Consider the following 17818-nt stretch of genomic DNA (forward strand, 5'->3'; position numbering starts at 1 on the left):
AACCTTCAATAAAATGAGATGGGTTCACATTGGTGGTGGGATAGCATGTCATTCATTACACATCCATGTTAGCATGTTAAGAATTATGTATTGGGGCACCTGGGTGGCTCAATTAAGCATCTGTCTTCGGGTCAGGTCACAATCCCAGGGTGCTGTGATTGAGCGAGCACCAGCTGGGCTCCCTGCTTGGTGGGAAGCCTGCTTCTCCCTTTCCCTGCCTGCCACTCCCCCTGCTTGTGCACTCATGCTCTGTCAAATAAGTAAATAAAATCTTTTTTAAAATTATTGTTTTATTAATTAAAATATATTAAGTTCACAAAGACTAAGTTACGCATTTCAAATCCACTCTATTATCACCTTTCAAAATACAGAATAGAAGCGTTAAAAAGCATTCGAGTGCTATCAAGATGTGGGAGTAGTAATTTCCGTAAATTTCAGGCCTGAGGTCATTCTTAAGACATGTGTAAGTATAACTGTTTGGCATTCTAGGGAAGAGTTAGCTATCTTTCTGCTGTGTGTCAGAATTTCTTCATTTCAACCACATCACCTCACTCTCTCTAATGATTGCTCTTACGAAGAAGATGTATCAGTACTTTACTAGACTGCCACCTCTTTTTCCTTAAAGAGCAGTTATAAAACCTTGTATTTCTAATATTCAGGAAGTTCCTCAGTTTATAATACATGGAGTAAAATGCTCTGAACAGCTAATTCATGGTAACTCACATCAGTGTTGTAACTATAAATAGCATCCCCATTTAGTTTGTTTGCATATTTTTATATAATACTCTCCTTCATCGTCCACGGGAAATTAGGAATGCATGAGTCCAACCTAATGAAGAACGGCGTCTCCTATGTCTCCAGTATGAATTCTGTGATGTCGAGCAAGGGTTGAGGGTAATTTAAAGGCTTTGCCACGTTCCTCAGATGTGTTTAGCTTCTGTCCAATATGAATTTTATAATGTTGAGTAAGGTTTGATTGTCTGCTAAAGGCCTTGCCACATTCTTGACATTTGTAAGGTTTCTCTCCAGTATGAATTCTGTGATGTCGAGTAAGGGCTGATTGCCTATTAAAGGCTTTGCCACATTCTTTACATTGGTAAGGTTTCTCTGCACTATGAATTCTGCAATGTTTAGTAAGGTTTGAGTGATGGTTAAAGGCCTTGCCACATTCTTTACATGGGTAAGGTTTCTCTGCAGTATGAACTTTGTAATGCTTAGTAAGGTTTGATCGCTTGTTAAAGGCCCTGGCACAGTCTTTACATTTGAAAGGTTTCTCTCCAGTATGAATTCTGTGATGTTCTGTAAAGGCTGAGTGAAATCTAAAGGCTTTGCCACATTCTTCACATTGGTAAGGTTTCTCTGCACTATGAATTCTGCGATGTTTAGTAAGGTGTGAGTGATGGTTAAAGGCCTTGCCACATTCTTTACATTTGTAAGGGTTCTCTCCAGTATGAATTCTGTGATGTTCCATAAGGGTTGAGTGAAACCTAAAGGCTTTGCCACATTCTTCACATTGGTAAGGTTTCTTTGCACTATGAATTCTGTGATGTTCAGTAAGGTTTGAGTGATGATTAAAGGCCTGGCCACATTCTTGACATTGGTAAAGTTTCTCTCCACTATGAATTCTGTGATGTTGAATAAGGTGTTGTAGCCTCTTAAACGCCTTGCCGCATTCTTTACATATGTAAAGTTTCTCTCCAATATGGATTTGCCTATGTCTGTTTAGTGATGAGCAGTACTTAAAGATTTTACCACATTCTTCACATTTATATGTTTTCTCTCCAGTACGCATTTGCTGATGTTGAGACAGTGTTGAGTGCAAGTCAAAGCCTTTACCACATTCCTTAAAAATGTGCGTTTTCTCTCCACTAGGGATTGTCTTATTTACATATAGTCTTGATGACTGACTAAACATGGTCCCTGGTTTATTAGAGCTCAATGGGTTTCTTCCCTCATCAATTCTCTGATTATCACCAACACTGGAGGACTGGTTAAGAGCTTTCCCACATTCATTATACTCATGAGGATTCTCTCCCAAAGGGAGACTCTTACATATAAGGTTGGGGCTTTGATTAAAGCCTTCCCCAGATTTAGGACATTCATAATCGTTCTCTGGAAACCAAGTCTTCACACATCTATGAACACTGGAGCCCTGGTTAAATGTTTTCTCAGATTCACTGCATTGAGCACTTCTGTATCCATTGAAAGGGCTCCGGTAATTCTGTAGGGTCGACCCCTCAGTGAAGCACCTCTCATATGGACCCACCTTAGCACTTTGTTCTTCATTTCTAAATCTCTGATTATCAGAAATATTGTGCTGAATGGTCAATCCAATCCTATCTTCAACATGTTTCAAATCATTATTTTCAGCATGGGCTAGATAACTTTCCAGATTTTCCAAATTGTCTTTCCACAAACATGTATGTTTGAATATTTGATTGGAGCTTTTGCTTACAGAATCACACTGCTTTGCAGAAACAGCTGACTTAAAAAGGGAGGTTGTCCACAAAGTTTCATATTCTTCACCATTTGGGACAGTGAGATTCTTATTCAGGGCAGTTGTCTCAGTTTGAATATGTCCTTCATCGTATCTTTGATGCCCTTCACTCTCCCCATCATTGCCCCAGTCTGTCATTAAGTATAAATTCTGAAGGACACTGTTTTTGTATCTCCATAATGACACTTGTTGGAAAGAACCTTCTATGCTCAGCTTTGGCAGGAAGCACTGGGTGTCATGTGAAGATGTGCCTGAAAGATATGAAATAAGAGAAAATAAAATCATTTCACTTACTATTTTTGGGTAAATATACTGATGACTTCTAATATACAAGCGTCAAGTCAATTAGAGAATGTCGGAAAGATGCCCGAGAAGGAATCATCAGGACTTCACTTCTCCATGGACACATAACATTGCACACAATGTACTGACCACATATCCTAATAGATAATTCTGTGGTATTGTTATCTTGTAGCACAAATCACATTCCTGTATCTCTGATAATCAGGAAAAGTACCACATGAGCACAAAATTAGTACAAGGATGGAAATTTAAAGATAAAACTGAAATGATCAAAATAGGATATAGTAAAAATAGGAACATATCAACAATAGGAAGAGTTGTCAGAAAAGATGAACAATATTGACAGCCCATTCACTAAATCCAGTAAGAATGAAAGAGAGAAGACCAACTAAAATGAGAGGTGAAGAAGTGAGTGCAGACACAGCATAACTAATACCAATTATAAGAGGTGACATTGTATAATCATGAGCCAACAAAGTGATACCAAAAGAAAACAATAAATATCAAAAAAGATATAACCATCATGAAGAAATATTAAAAAACCACAACATACCAACGACTACTAAGCAGACTGAAAGAGTAATGAAAAAAACAAAAACAAAAACAAAACTCCTAACAAAGAAACATCGTGTGCCAGATCAATTCACTGGAGAATTCAGACACTTCATGAGAATGGGCTTCAAATCTCCTCAAACATTTCCAAGGAGAGAAGATAAGAGAAATCAGCAAAACACTCTCTCCGGGGTACCAGCATTACCAGGTTATCCGGGCCAGGGGAAGACAACTGCAAGTCAAGAAGGCTACAAACCACTCCCGGTGAGGAATATTCACACGAGGTCCACAATAAAATTGAGCACTGAATCAAAAGCACATTTTACCCTTTTACAACATATGTAACTGGGACACTGCCCTGGAATTAAGGGTGTTCCGACCTATAGAAAACAAGAAATTAAAGACTCCACGTTAACAGAATGATGATCAAAAATGACACAATCGGGGGCGCCTGGGTGGCACAGCGGTTTAGTGTCTGCCTTCAGCTCAGGGCGTGATCCCAGCGTTCGGGGATCCAGTCCCACATCGGGCTCCTCCGCTATGAGCCTGCTTCTTCCTCTCCCACTCCCCCTGCTTGTGTTCCCTCTCTCGCTGGCTGTCTCTATCTCTGTCAAATAAATAAATAAAATCTTTAAAAAAAAATGACACGATCATATTGAGACAGAATGCAGTATGGGCATATCGGACATGTCGTAACTAAAAACACTACGTAGACAGAAGGAAACGCCTCAACCTAGTAAAGGCCATGTGCATATGAAAAGCTGAAACCTAACACACTTTAGTAAGAGACTGCAAGCTTCTCCTCAAAGATTAGAAACACCTTAATGAATGACTGCACCACTGCCTGGAACGTAGTACTAGATATTCTGGTCAGAACTAGGCAACAAAAAAATGCATAAAAAGAATCCACATTGAAAAAGAAACAGTCAAATGATCTCTGTTCACAGACAACATGATCTATAGAAAACCCTAGAGAATCCTAATTTTAATGTTTTTGCTGTTTTTCTTTTTTAGTCATTGTTAGTATTGTTTATTTTTGCTAGTTTTTTTCTAATAGACTTTCCATTTTCAATTTTTTTTAAAGGTTATACATGGTTAAGAATAAGTTGGAATAAACAACTTAACTTTCCACCACAAGGTTCTAGAAAAAGAAACTTCGATGAAATTTAGTAGAGGAGGGAAGTAACAAAGAAAAATCTGATATAAATAAAATAGTTATCAGAATAAGCAATGAGAACATTGAAAGTAACACCCATTTTAACCAAAATAATAAACACAACTATCAATGCATAAACAATTACATACTAAAAAAAAAAAAAAATCAGATAATTTGGAAAAAAAAAAAACAAAAAAACCCCAGAACAGTTAATTCCTAAAAATACAGAGGTTATTAAGATTGACTTAAGAACCTTGAACCAAAGAAATGGGAAATCATCTTAGACCAATTACAGAAGTTGAATCTGGAATCAAACCTTTCCCAGCACAGAAAAGCCCAAGACCTAGGAATGTTACTACATTTGATGGAGTCCCTGAGTTCCCTAAATCAAATCACGGGCTACAGGAGTCTTCTAGCTCTTTTGTTTAGATTATTTTCCTTTGTCTTCTAGGTCACAAGGTCACCCGTTTCTTTCAGCCTGCTGTCTGGCATTTCCAAACTCATTTACTGCACTGTTCATCTCTGTTTGACTGATTTATTAGAGAGAGAGAGAAAGAAAGGAGAGAGCAAGACAGGAGTGAGAGCTGCAGAGGGAGAGGGAGAGAGGGAATCGCAAGGAGTCACCACACTGAGTGCAGAGCCTGACTGCAGTCTGGATCACAGGACCCTGAGATTAAGACCTGAGCAGAAACCAAGAGTCTGATGCTTAACCGAGTCAGATGCCTATATGCCCTTTTTTTTTTTTTTTTAAACTCTTTTCTCTTGGTAAGGTTCTCAGAATTCTCTTCTCAACCCTTAAATTCTCCATGAAGCATGTTACTCATATCTATTTCCTTTGTATCTCTGGCCATGGCCATATCTCATTTCCTTTGGGATAAATTCTTTCATCTTGGCATTTTGTCTGTGTTAGAAAAGCCAGTGATGTGTCCTGTTATAACCTTCAGGCCACTTGTCTGCAGAGGCTCTCCTTGCCTGCTGTGGGCAGTGTTTGCTGCCTGGCCTGAATGTGGCCAGTTCTAACTAGGTGCGCTCTGGTGTGTTTGTGAAAGGAGACCTGACATCGACTCTATCAGAACTGAGGCCCTGCAGAACTCTGCTTGGCAGATGTGGTGTGAGCAGGGGCCCACCTCACCGAGCCTGAGGCAAGCCTCACTGAGAAGGGCAGTCCTACCAGAGGACGGCAGGATGGAGCTTGGTGCAAGCAAGGCAGACAGCCTGTCCCCCCGAGTGGGGTTCTGTGATTATGCCAGAGGGCAGAAGAGGGAAGTGTTGCCACCCAACTCCTGTGTTCTTGGAGACACATCTCACTGATGTTTCCTCTCAGAAAAGTGCTCCTAGACTAGTGAATAACCTCCCCCACTGTGTGCTCCAGGCGTTCTTCAGATGGCTGTTTCCAGGTTGTCTGCCCCCAGGCTGTTTGCCTGCCATCCCTCCAGGAGCAGCACCGTGGTCTGTTGGCTGTATCCCCGCCAAACCTGCTGATGATTACAACTCCAGGCTGTAAGACACCCTAGTTCCAAGAACTCATGAAATTCAGCCCCTCTCCTTTTCCAAGCCAATGGCTTTGGGTAAATCTTCTCCTTATGCATTCCCGAGGGTTCCTCTGTCATGCTACTTTCTCTACAACCACAGTTCCCTGACCTCCACAGCACTGTAATCCTTTTCTCCCTAAACCTTGTCTCCAAACTATCTGCCATCTTCAGTGTGGCCTCTTCTCTCTTTTTACTTGAGAAGGTTGTTCTGTCAGTCCTCTGATCCATTTATGGGGCATTTAGGATAAGTTAATAGTTTTCTTTTTTTTTTTTTTTTAAGATTTTACTTATTTATTTGACAGAGAGAGACAGCAAGAGAGGGAACACAAGCAGGGGGAGTGGGAGAGGGAGAAGCAGGCTTCCCGCCGAGCAGGGAGTCCGATATGGGGCTTGATCCCAGGAGGCTGGGATCATGACCTAAGCGGAAGGCAGACACTTAACGGCTGAGCTACCCAGGCACCCAAGGGTAATTTAATAGTTTTCTAGTGGTGTTCATGAGATTTGATGAGCCTAGGGTCCTCTTCCAATGTCATTTCCTTTCCTGGGGAATCTTTATTGTCATAAATCTCTTAAAATTCATACAGATTTTACAAAGCTGGAGAACACAAACCCAACACATAAAAATAGTTTTCTTTCTATATAATGAAGAACAATTCCCAAGAGAGAGACATAATACATTTAAAGTAACATCTCCCAAAATGAAATGCTTGCAATTTAACATCATGATAGAGTTCTTTTTTTTTCCTAAAGATTTTTATTTATTTGACAGAGAGAAAGCCAGCAAGAGAGGGAACACAAGCAGGGGGAGTGGGAAAGGAAGAAGCAGGCTCCCATCGGAGGAGCCTGATGTGGGGCTCGATCCCAGAATGCAGGGATCACGCCCTGAGGCAAAGGCAGATGCCTAATGACTAAGCCACCCAGGCGCCCCATAATGATAGAGTTCTAACCATGGAATGGTGACAACCACCATAAAATATTGTGTAGGAACTGAAAGAAGAAGTAAGTGGAAACATAGCCAAGATGTTTCATTGGAATACTTATAAATGGAATACAGTAAAACTTAAAGTGGTATTTAATGCAATCTCTACCAAAATTCCAATGCCATTTTTGCAAAAAGATTAAAATCCACCCTAACTTTACATGGATGTCACAGGATAACACATATCAGAATAATCTGGGAAATGAATAGCTCACCTCCTGATTGAAGGCATACTATAAGGCACACTTATCAAAAAACTTTCCTACAGACAAGAAAACAGGAATACAATAATGGAAGAGTGCAGGTGAAACAGACGTGTACTTCTCCAATGTTAATGTTTATGATACTGAAGACCTTGTTAAAATTCACATTCTGATTTGAATTTTTGCATGGGGTCTGATTTTCTACATTTCACAGTGTGCAACTGATGTCAAACTTTGAGAATATATGCTCCAGACAGAGTTCCAGGCCTACATCACAGAAGATGAAGAGTTTCAAAGGGTTCCTAAACACAGGAAAGAGGTAAAAGAGGTGATTCTGGAGTCCTTCCCTCCCTTCACTTTGCATTCAAGCTAACTCCACGCCTGCATGACAAACTTGGCCGGTCACTCTTCTCTGGACCTCCTTTTATCTAGCCTTCTTCAAGTCACCATGACAACATATTCATGGAAATAGCTCCCTCTTTGACAAGTAATGAAGGTACAATCTGTTTCTGGTTGCAAGGCTGGATTTCTTAGCTTGAACCCCACTGATTTCATAATCTTTATAAATATCAAGTTTTCCCTACACTTTTACTAATTCCTGTGCCTTCAAGCTACAGGATCTCTTCTGTTTTCAATTCAGGCTTCTGGTAACCCCAACTGAATCTACCTATACAGAAAAGCCTTCATGAGACATGTGGCCATAATACGTACACATTAATGGTGAAAGCTGAGAGACAGAGCACTCTGCACAGAAAACTATTTAAGCAGCTTTCACAGAAATGACTGTTTTTCCATGTACCTCCATGGCTGGTCAGCCTATGAGGACCACAGGCTCTCCTTTTCACTTTTGTTTTTTAACTTAATTTATTTATTTGACAGAGAGACAGACAGCCAACGAGAGAGGGAACACAAGCAGGGGGAGTGGGAGAGGAAGAAGCAGGCTCCCAGCGGAGCATGGAGCCCAGTGTGGGCTAGATCCCAGGACCCTGGGATCACACCCTGAGCGAAGGCAGACGCTTAACGACTGAGCCACCCAGGCGCCCCTCCTTTCCACTTCTTCGCCGTGCTGGGCAAACTCTCCTCTTTCCCATGTCCTCTCCTTTCTACAGCACTTAACCTTTACCTCCAATGTGATATAGATGAATTTGTTTTCCTAAGTCTTTGCTATGAATACATAGGATTAGCTTCATTCGGACAGGTTAGCTTTCTTTACTTGCAACTTTCTAAGAAAGTAGTTTAACCTATATAGGGATACGCATATCGGTATCTTATCTTGCTTTCTTTTCTATTAAAGTATACTTGACATACAATATTATATTAGTTCAGGTGTACGACATGGGGATTTGACAACTGTACGTGTTCTTCTAGGCTCACCACAAGTGAGCTACCATCTGTCACCATAAAATGCTATCATAATACCACTGAATGTATTCCCTGTGTTGTATCTTTTATCCCCCTGACTTCTTAATTCCCTAACTAGAAGCCTGCACTTCCCATCCCCATTTCCCCATCATCCTTCTCCATTCCACTCTGGTAACCAGGAGGTTATTCATTGCATTTATGGATCAGTTTCTGCTTTTTTCATTGTGTCTTGTCATTTGTCACAATGTGGCTTGAACCAGAAGGTATTCTGCTATGTGAAATAAGTCAGGCAAAGACAAATATCGTATGTACTCACTTATATGTACAGTCAAAACAACACAACAAATGAACAAACAAGAGCAGAAACAGACCCATGAATACGTTTTGTTCTGAATGAAGTCTGTGGATAATCTCAGTAACTATAAACATTCCAAGATTATACCCATTCTGTAATGTGACCAGTTGGGCGGTAACAATTTTCCAATCATGGGGCGCCTGGGTGGCGCAGTCGTTAAGCGTCTGCCTTCGGCTCAGGGCGTGATCCCGGCGTTCTGGGATCAAGTCCCACATCGGGCTCCTCCGCTGGGAAGCCTGCTTCTTCCTCTCCCACTCCCCCTGCTGTGTTCCCTCTCTTGCTGGCTGTCTCTGTCACATAAATAAATTTTAAAAAATATTAAAAAACAAAACAAAACAAAACAATTTTCCAATCAGAAGCCCGGAGGTTCCCAGGTCAAAGGCCAAGCATCTTGTGGCTCATGACACAGCAAACACCATGACCTTCGTCATCACACTGATTTCACTTGCCAGCTCCCCACCCCCAACTGATACAGGGAGACGCTGCACATGCAGTGAGATTGTGTCTCATCTCTGAGACTCTGAGCACAAAAGAGTACCACTTCCTGATTACATTTATATAAAGAAAAAAGTGAGCACAGCAACCTGCACCTTACAGGATAAAAGAGTGCTGAATTTTGAGGAAAGTTATTACGGAGCTCAAGGGGAATTTTAGAGGACAATACTCTGTTTCATGATCTTATTAGCTTCCAGACATGTGAACAAACCCCAACATCTCCATTGGAATAGTAAGCATAAATAAACCAAATGTTCCTGGTCACAGTAAATGTCGCTTGAATGTATTTCACTGGCATTATCCTAGAGTTATAACTGAAAGAGGAGGATAAAAATTAAAAAACAAAACAGAACACCCTGTAGTGAAAACCAATCAAATAACCAGCATGGCAATATAAATAACATATAAAATAACATTTAACCTGAAAGGAATCTGTCACTTATTAACAGTGTTATTTTTCAGTATCAAAAGTCACATTATTTAGGGGCGCCTGGGTGGCGCAATCGTTAAGCGTCTGCCTTCGGCTCAGGGCGTGATCCCAGCGTTCTGGGATCAAGTCCCACATCAGGCTCCTCTGCTGAGAGCCTGCTTCTTCCTCTCCCACTCTCCCTGCTTGTGTTCCCTCTCTCTCTGGCTGTCTGTCAAATAAATAAATAAAATCTTTAAAAAAAAAGTCACATTATTTAAATATTCCATGTCATGGAAAGTGAACATCTTTCTCCATATTCACACACACACACACACACACACACACACACACACACGTACACAGGGAAACATCTATTTTTTTAGGCTGTGAGATATAAAACCATTCATCACAGAGGATGACCTCCTCAAGATAGTACAAAAGTAGTTCCCACGTCAGTACTTTTAAAGATAAGCTCAACTTTTAAAGATAGCAACTATTCACATAAGTCATCAATGGGTAACTCTCAGTAGTCAGCAGGGAGGCTGAAGCATCCCTGGACAATCCAGAGTAAGAAGGACAATATCAGAAGGGTGAGAGGAGCACTATTTTGTTGACAATGCATCCACCACGGGATGGCACAGTGCCGCACTATGAGGGTCCAGCAGGAACTACAATTGCTCCACCCATATAAAGGGAACACATGGTAGGTATCCAACATTCCCTAAATGGCAAGCCACATCCTGGGGGGCCCAATGAGATCTCACCCATGGGGATCCCTGGGGGCATCTGTGGTGCTGGACCACTGGGGATCCTATAGACACGGAGAAGGTGGGTAGGGCTTACAACAACCAGTGCCCAGATCTTGGAACTGCTGCACTAGACAGTGTTCCATCTTATAGTCACACCCAATCAGAAAACCCTGGGATCTTCCCACTTGCAGAGTGGGGATGAACCTACATGATTAAGATTTGTCAGCAATGGTGCCTGACTTGGGTCTCCAGCCAACACTTTGAACTAGAGCATGGAGAGCATTCTATGGCTGTCAAGTAGACAGGCAAGATGGAAGTCACTTCCCACTGCTGAGCACAGCCTCCACTCCCACTGCACCAGGAAGCCCGAACAAAGGCCCTGGGCAACCATCAAGCCTGTCTGATAAGCCTATGGGGACAGAGCCAAGCCAGCAGCATCGCCCAAGTGTTGAGCATGATCTCCCTCTGCAGGAGCAGGGAGCTTGAATAATCTGGGCAGTCTCAGGCCTCGTCAATGGTACTGCCCGGCAAAAGAGAATGGGCCTCCTCCTGCCAAATTCTGAATATCCCTCTGGCTCTACCTAACCACAGAATTGCCAGCATACGTCAGGAAACCACTCAGGATACCACAGTTGTCAGTGGACTTATGTCTGGCCCTCTGTGATCATAGAGAATAAGTTTACATCTAAAATGACTGCAAATGTTTTAAACCAGAAGCTGCTATGGTCCCTGGGATACCTCTAGAAGGAATGACAAACACTGGGTACATTGAGATGACTGAGAATAAAACCACTCAAACTTGCCTTCATGCCGTATTCAGTCAAGGAAGAGGTACAGATACGAGAGTGAGAAATTCTGCAGGACTTTAATGAAAATTGGGACCAGACAGATCCTTCCAATTTTCAAATATACATAGGATATTCGGTGTTTTCCAAAGTTCAATATTTACATTCAAATAGAGAGGATTCAGCATGAAATAAAACTTGTGGACTACCTTTTTCATGAAAAACAAAATCTAAAAGATTGACTAAAGTCTGACACCTTCCTTTGCATAGTAGGTAGAACGTACGTCCCACGATTGATGCCTTTAGCTAATGGAATGTACTTAATGTTCTTGATTCTATGGGTTAGTACTAATACTATTGTCCTTTTACTGACAAAGGATTTAGATAAAAGTAAGTTTAGTGAGCCTCTCAATACTGGTAGAGTCAAGGTTTGAATCTGGGTACCCTACACATCAACACGAGGCACCCAGGTCAAATGCTTTTCCAGGTGACCTGTGCTTGGATTCTCTTTCCTCTTTGACACCCAATGGTTCACCCAGCAGTCCTCACACAACATGAACCGAGACTTCAAAGTGGAATTTCGAAGTGGAATGCCAGCGAAAACTGCACATAGTATAGCATGAGTGGCTTTCTGGTTGACCACTAAAAATGAGACAGAGGTCAGGTGCCCAAGGTAAAAACCCAGGAAAGGTCCAACACACACGAGTCCACTTTCACACCTAGAGAACCAAGACTACACACTTGTGTATCTGACTACATTTTCAAAAGTCTAATATCCTTCCTGAAGAACACAACTATAAATGTGTCCCCAGACATGAGTTCTCAACATCTGTTCTCTAGACAGGCACCTGAGATTGGGTAAGAAAGGAAAGTTGGGGGCTTTTCCTCAGAACTACTGACTTAGTTACGTGGGGATAGGCACAGCAACCCAAGATTTACATGTGCTTCTGTTGATTTGAACCCAGGCTGTATCTGAGAATCTCTAAAGGAAATGAGTCACAGGTCAATCCTGAGTTATCCACACAGAAGTCACTCTTAGAAACCCTCTCTGCCTGTGGTCTTGTTATACTGTTGTGACACACAAACGCAACACACACATGTAACATATGCAACACACATTTCCTATATTCAGAAATCAATCAGACTCTAACAGAGTCTGCCTTGGCTTCCTCCTCTTCCACGTCTCTCTTCTCTCCCTACACTCCTTCAGCTTGCTGAAATCACCCCAAATATACTTCAGTTCACATTCTTGAATGAAAGCAATCCAGATTTAAGTGAATTGGAACAGGGGTACCTGGGTGGCTCAACTGGTTAAGAGGCCACTCTTGGTTTCCGCTCAGGTCATGATCTCAGGGTCCGAGGCTGAGCCCTGCATGAGGGTCGCCACACACTGGGGAGTCTGCTTCAGGATTCTCTTTCTCTCTGCCCCTCCCCGTACTGACTGGCTGTAAAATAAATATATCTTAGAAGAAAATAATAAAGTCGGGATCCTGGGTGCTCTGTCAGTTAAGTTTCCAACTCTCTGTTTTGGATCAGGTCATGATCTTGGAGTCCTGAGATGGAACCCTGCATCAGACTCTGAGCTCAGTGGGGTGTAAGATTGAGATTCTCTCTCCCTCTCCTGCCCCTTCTTTGCCTCTCCCTTGAGCTCTCTCTAAAATAAATACATCTATCTTTAAGAAAACGGATTGGAACTTAAAATTTTTTAAATAAGTTAAGGAATTCATATAAGACATTCATATATGTTAAATATTATAAAGAGACAGAATATAGCATTCTCACTATAAATCTGTATTTGATGATTTTTACCATAAGACCATTAATAATTACAGGCTTAAGCAGCTCTTCATCAAAACTCCATTTTCATGTAGCATAAAATCTCTGTGTGTTTAGGTTAAGGATACTCTAATTTTAGGGCCTTTTTGAAACAGCTAGTTTCAGAACAAAGTGTGATTGCCTTTGTGCCAGGTGCTGTGAGAGAGTTCAAAGAACAAAAGACGTTCACAAACATCTTCTATGTCCACTGTGCTACAATTCTATATGTCCACTTAGATTCACTCCTATTACAGAGTTCTGCTCAATGGCAAGGAGGGAGTAGTGCCTTGGGGAGGATGGCCTTCCCTCAATGAAAACAGAAATGACTCAAATCATGGGGCCCCTGGGTGGCTCAGTCGTTAAGCGTCTGCCTTTGGCTCAGGGTGTGATCCCGGGGTGTTCTGGGACCGAGCCCCACATGGGGCTCCTCCACTGGGAGCCTGCTTCTTCCTCTCCCACTCCCCCTGCTTGTGTTCCCCCTCTCGCTGGCTGTCTGTCAAATGAATAAATAAAATCTTTAAACAAAAAGAAAAAAGAAAAAGAAAAAGAAATAAATCAAATCCCTAAGTCCTATCAGATTTAGACTGTCTCCTTTGCTGCAAGGAACATGGATTGATGCCTGGTGGTGGGGCAGGTTATCTTGGGGTCCGAGTCAGCAAGTATAATCACAATGCCTGGGGGTGGACAATACCAGAGAGAAGAAATGGAAAACTCAGAGTACACCCTACGGTATCTAACCTATTTTATAACCTGAGTGTCTGCCTACTCACTGTGTACATAACTGAAAATATAAATCTTCTTTTCTATATGTACACATCAGCCTTTTCATTATCTAGCTGACCACAAAATAAAGGGTACTGAAAAGTGAATTATTATCCTTCAATTGAGCCAGTGTTAAGTATGACTGTAATATGCTACGTAATTTTATCAGTTTCTACAAATGATGAAAATCCTCTTTCCACCACAAGTCAGGAAGAGTGTAGGGACGGCACAGGCTGGGAAATAACTTAGGGACAGCCAGCCCAAAAATTGGGTAAGTTGTTTGAAGCATAGACGATCACTGCTGATGACTGGTGCCCTGCTTCTCAAATGAATCAGTGCCTTGCACACGGCCCAGAGCACAGGACTAGACTCATCACGGGGCTGAGTGGAAGTGAGGGGGGATCCCTGCCAACCCCAGGTCAGCATCCTTGGAAAACCATCCATCTATACTGGTACAGACCTACACTGGGGTTATATACCTGGGATACCAATGCTTTGTGGAACCATAGCACACACCCGGCTGCTTCTGACTAGTAGTGTCCAGCAGCCTTCTTCATCTTCAAGAGCTGCTCTGTCATTTGACATCTTAAAGCTATGCGTGCTCTACATTCAAAGCTTAAATCATCCAATACTCCTCTCCATCCACTCCACGCATCTAGGCCTGGAAAAGTATAGTTATAGTATATCCAACAGCACTGGTCCTCACGACGACCACGGGATGCATTACATCTTGAGAAAAGGATCAGACCTCCCTGAATCCCAGAAAACCACATTTCCCGAGGCCCCATCTCTGTCACATTTGCTCATCACAAGTAGCTTCCTAAGACTGCAGTGACCAAAGGGAGCTCCCTACCAGAACATTCCCCATATTTCAAGAGTTCTCCGTATTTGCTTTTAGTAGGACTTATCTTCCTCTCGAAGTCTGTCATCACCATGTTTTATCTGTCCTCAACTCTCAGTGCCAAGCGCCAGATCAAGACTGTGGCAAAGTGACGGCGTTTTCCTGTTCAAGTGGGGACAAAATAGTATTTAAATCTCAGATATGACCTCAAATGAGCCTGTACCAACCACTTACCTTTGAATTAAAAAATTCAAAGTTACTCCTAAGGATCTACAATGGCCTGCATGCCTTAGGTGGGTGGGGGAGAGCAGTGACAATGGGGTCTCCATAATACAAGAAGGAAGGACAGCTCTGACGCCTATATCACTGGAATGGAGACGAGGAGACAGAAGAACTGGAGAGGATTTGGAAAAAAAAAAACAAGTAAAACTTATCTTTCTAGACTCAGTCAGTAGTGCAGCCTTGGACAGGGGTCCTCTCCCCACATGAAGAACTCATGCCAATGCTTCAGCCTAGCCGTGTTCATCGCTTACCTTGGGATGCATCATCTCTCTGAACAGAAGATTGTTTTCGTGCTAAGCCAGCACATTTACTCAGCACCCAGCCCTGTCCCATGCTTGGTCCATTCAAATAAATGTTAAAACAACCTATGACTCATGAAGTCGCCACATTTTCACCTAATCAAACTCTTACAGTGAAGCGAGCAATTTGGATGACGTCACTCCCAAGAAGGGAAAAGAACAGTAAGTAACGAAATCTCAGTGTTCTCCAATCGAGAAGGAAGGAGTGAATACTATCAATTCAACTACATGGAATTTAATATGCTCACTGTAGAATTACTCCCATATTCAAATCAATTTTTGAACACCATGTCATTTCATGCAAACTATTCTTAAAATCCCTGGGCAGGGCATATAAGCCTTAGGTCCTGAATACTGGAACGAGGGAAACAGACTAGATCCTGCATGAGTAATAGGTAAGTAGACAGGACAAGATTTGCATGGGGAGATTCTCACACCAAGATACAGGGCATTTAGCAGAAATAAATTCTATAGAGAAAATTATTCCCACTATTCGTTTACAGCATTATGAAAACCATCATCTATAGCATTTCAAAATCATCAATTTTGAAATCTGCGAATTACCTCTCGATTCCATATTCCCTTCCCTTCTGAAGATACAGGTACAGATACAGGTACACACACACACATACATATGCACACTCATACTACTTCCTAGTTAGTTCTGTTACTTCAAAATCTATCTTGAGCCTCATGTAACATATTCCATTCGGTGCATATCAAAACCATAAACACTGCTTGTGTTCTGTATGCTCAAACAAAAAACAGAAGGAAAGAAAAATATAGGGTAAAATTTTATGATTACGTGATTTAAGAATTCTGTAGATATGGCTTATAATTGTATCTGTGTGACTTTTTTCAATTAGCAGTTGTTAGGTAGGACACCTGGGCATTAGAAGGTGAGCCATGGTTCAACAAAAAGAAATAAATTCAAATAAAGTTTACTACTCATAGATCCTGGAAGATGTACCCAGTACGCCATGAAGGACACCATGAAGAGGTGAAGACTGAGTCAGGCAGAGAGAGTGGCAGAAGTGGGGCAGATGTCCTTTTAGGGATTCTGGTAGGAGTGCTTTTCACTTTCTGGTCCAAGTCTAGAATGCACAATTCAAACCAAAATGAGTGGCTAAGGATGGTCAACTCTGCAGGGGTCTTCTCTAAGGGGTGCTCACGGTAAATATACTGGGATTGGACACTTTGACAGAGGCTACTGGCGAAGTCAGATCAGGAAATTCCCTTTGCTTAAGACTATGGGAGCTGTTATCTAATGTTATTTGCTACTAGGTGGAGCTAGAGTCATTTCAGAACCCCTGCAGGCCGTCTGGTTATACAAACTGGATTCCAAGTCAGCAGCAGCACCCATCTGTTTAGCTACACTATCAAGACTACTACTATATCATCATTATTAAAAGCACCCTAAAGTCCCCGCAGTTACAAAAAGGAAGACGACATAGAATACAGAAATTTTGGGGGGAAATTGATCACAAATAACTTGAGGTTTAGGGCCACTAGGAAGAAAAATTATTAGTGGTGTCATCCCACTGCTTTAACAAGTACAAGTGACTCTTGAATAATGCAGGGGTTCGGTGTACCCACCGCCCATGCAGTGGAAACCCCATGTGTAACCTCCACTTCCCAATGGTTAATTTTAATAGACTGTTGGAAAGAAACCTTACCCGAAACAGTCACTTAACATACATTTTATATGTTACCTGTGTTATATAGGATATTCCTACAATAAACAAAGTTCCAGAAAAGGAAACGTTAAGGAAATCAAGAGAAAGAGAAACACATTTACAGCACTGTACTACAAATAAACCTGACTATAAGGGGACCCACACAGTTCAAACCCATGCTGCTCAAGGGTCAAGTGTACTTTGTGTGACTGTCTGTTTACCTGCAATCTTGATGAAGGTGGGACAGGCTAAGGTGGTGCAGGATCACACGCATTCAAAACACATCAGTGTTAACACAGTAAAATCCACCTACTGCTATTAATTACAATATATAAAGTTGAAGCACACTCTAAACAAACCACTGCAAGATCACTGTATGGTCATTGGTCAAAATACCCATCAATGGTCAAAATACCCACAGCACTTCCTCAAGGGAGGCCCACTCTCATTTCTCTGATACAATGACCTATGAGTTGTAGTTCCCATGCTTTTCAAACTGAGGGTCTTCATTGACTAAATGTGGATTTACAATGATTTTAACACTCTCTTACTGAAGAGTTAGCTATACTTGCCTCAGTTGTCTGTGAAAATTTTATTATTTCAACTGCGTAACTAATATTCTTGACTTGTAACAATTCCTATTATTAAGATACATCCAGCTTTTTTTTTAAGATTTTATTTATTTATTTGACAGAGAGACAGAGCACAAGTACGCAGACCAAAGGCAGAGGGAGAAGCAGCAGAAGCAGACTCCCTGCTGAGCGGA

The 17818-nt window shown here is 41.7% G+C and overlaps 1 protein-coding gene and 1 pseudogene across 3 annotated transcripts in view; one reads left to right on the forward strand and one right to left on the reverse strand.

The window, feature by feature from the left end:
• LOC113247438 (KRAB domain-containing protein 5-like) overlaps positions 1–17818 on the forward strand; it is a 342457-nt gene that overhangs the window by 56318 nt on the left and 268321 nt on the right. The window lies entirely within an intron of this gene.
• The window catches only part of LOC113247391 (zinc finger protein 91-like), an 87265-nt pseudogene continuing 69786 nt past the window's right edge, over positions 340–17818 (reverse strand).

Source organism: Ursus arctos, unplaced genomic scaffold, assembly GCF_023065955.2.
Source record: "Ursus arctos isolate Adak ecotype North America unplaced genomic scaffold, UrsArc2.0 scaffold_19, whole genome shotgun sequence".
In the NCBI taxonomy this organism is placed as follows: domain Eukaryota; kingdom Metazoa; phylum Chordata; class Mammalia; order Carnivora; family Ursidae; genus Ursus; species Ursus arctos.